Genomic DNA, 2,500 nt, shown 5'->3' on the forward strand with positions numbered 1-2,500 from the left:
ATTTTTGAGGACCATTACACTATCAAATGCTCCCTGGGTGCTGGAGCCTTTGCAAGGACAGTCCTTGTTTCGAGTAAGGGAACGGGTTGTATCAGTGTTGGCAAGATTCCCCTTGAGAAGGGCACTTGCAAAAGCGAGATCCGCAGTGAAATCGCAGCACTCTCAACGTTAGACCACCTCAACATAATCAAACTGGTGGACGTTGCAAAGGATAGAGGCTGCAAAATCATCATCACTGAATACTGCCCTGGTGGGACGCTTTTAGCAGCCATGGAGAGGCACAGCAAGTCGCCCTCTTTTGCCTGGGGCAGTCAGATAATCTCGTACTTCAGGCAGCTTGTGTCTGCCGTGTCCTATATGCACTCCAACCAATGGGCACATCTTGATCTTAAACAAGATAACGTCGTCCTCAGCGCCGACTTAAAGGTCGTCAAGGTCATCGACTTCGGCCTCTCGATGAGAACTTCCAAGGTTTACCAGCGAGAGATGAAGAGTGTAGGAGGGTCGCCTTGGTACTTGGCTCCCGAAGTGCTGGACAAAGCCCAACGCCCATACGCCGGAGGAATGGCTGATGTTTGGGCTCTCGGCTGCCTTCTCTACGAACTATGCATGGGCCGACTGCCATACTTCGAGCCAAGAATAGGGCGACTCACAACGAAGGAGCAAATGCGATACTATGTGGCCTGCTGCAAGCAAGGGAGACCAGCTCTCAAAGCCCTAAAGCCAGGAAACTTCCAAAAACACCACGAGACGACTATCTTAAAGATTCTGTGGTGCATGCTGGACCCAAGGCCGGAGACCAGATCTACCATCTGGCAGGTAGAGGAGATCAAATTCGAAGAGAACCAACACGGGCATTGAGCAGTTTTCCCCAACAGACTCATCTGTCAAACATTAAATAGCAACGCTCTGTGACCGCATTCAAAAGACGGAAAGAGCCAATATTCTTTTCTTTGAGCCATAGGGCAGTTAAAGGGTTCTCCCTCAGCTGAATAAAATTGCATGGCTACAGCCAGAAAGACGTAAGTATAGAGTAACAGATCTTAATGATCTACAACCGCTTCTGAAAAAACAATATCTTTGAGCTTAAGCCAAAGAAGCGTCCCTCCATTAAAGTTTCGAGGCGGAAGGCAACAAAGCTCGTTCTCTGCTGAATAAAATCGTCATGTGTAACACACACACATACACACACGCACACACAAACAAACACACACACACACACACACACACACACACACACACACACACACATATTTGTACAACGCGTATTTGCTTATTCGTTTGTTTCCTTTGTTTATTAATGTCTGCGTATGTGTATGTGTGTGTATGTCCATTTGATTGTGTATCTGTGTATGTGTGTACGTATGTCCATTTGTGTGTGTCTGTATATATGTGTACGTCCATTTGTGTGTGTCTGTGTATATGTGTGTGTTTAACTCTGTGTGTGTGTGTGTGTGTGTGTGTGTGTGTGTGTGTGTGTGTGTGTGTGTGTGTGTGTGTGTGTGTGTGTGTGTTTACTTAATTGCATTTATCTAATTGTAGTAAACAGGAAAAGATCAACGCTCGTTGGGTCCTGTCTCTTATTATCTTCATATTTGTGTGTGTGTGTGTGTGTGTGTGTGTGTGTGTGTGTGTGTGTGTGTGTATCTGTGTGTGTGTGTGTGTGTGTATGTCTGTGTGTATGTGTGTTTATGTGTGTGTGTGTGTAAGAGAGAGAAAGAGAGAGAGAGAGAGAGAGAGAGAGAGATACAGAGAGAGATAGAGTGAAGTCATGTACCACATGAGTTTCCTTCCAGTAACACCTAGATAATTTTATCTAGCTTAAAAAAAAAAGAAGAAAAAAAACTCTGCATTCGTGGGGTCACACCGTCCAGTGTCCACGAGGGAGAATTTAGTGAAACCCCCTACTGACCAGAACTACGCAGATTGGAGCCTTATTTCCATTAGAAACAAAAATAATAACAATAATAATACTGACCACTTCCTGCTTCTACTATCCCTCCTTTATACTCCCTTCCGCGCTAGATGTGGGTTCGAATCCTGCACTCCTCTCCGATTCCCAGCAGTAGCTAAAGCGTATTGGGCAAAGGTGACGGCTTCGGCTGCAGCTTTTCAGCGCCTTCTGGCGTAGGCTCCTCATCTTCTCCTAAAATCTCTCCTTGACCACCTGGATAGAAGCGCTGGTTCTGCATGACGCAATACAAGTAAACTTCTAGAACCACGCAAACACGGATATCTAACATGAAACTTACGTTGTCCAATAGCTCCTAAGCTAACCTAACGTAACCATTCCGTAAAAAAAAATCTTTCAAATGCAAAATAAAATAAATAAATAGATAAATGAATCAAAATAGATAAATAAATAAATAAATAAATAAATAGATCAATAAGTGAAAAATATGTTTGCGTAATAATGGAATAGAGCTGCAATACCAAATGCATGGAGAGGTCAAGCCACGCGCATGCGCAAGTGAAAGGCAATGGATGAAGGATAGAGAAC

This window comes from Oratosquilla oratoria, chromosome 6 (genome assembly GCF_046742065.1).
Source record: "Oratosquilla oratoria isolate Oo_2021 chromosome 6, ASM4674206v1, whole genome shotgun sequence".
Lineage (NCBI taxonomy): Eukaryota > Metazoa > Arthropoda > Malacostraca > Stomatopoda > Squillidae > Oratosquilla > Oratosquilla oratoria.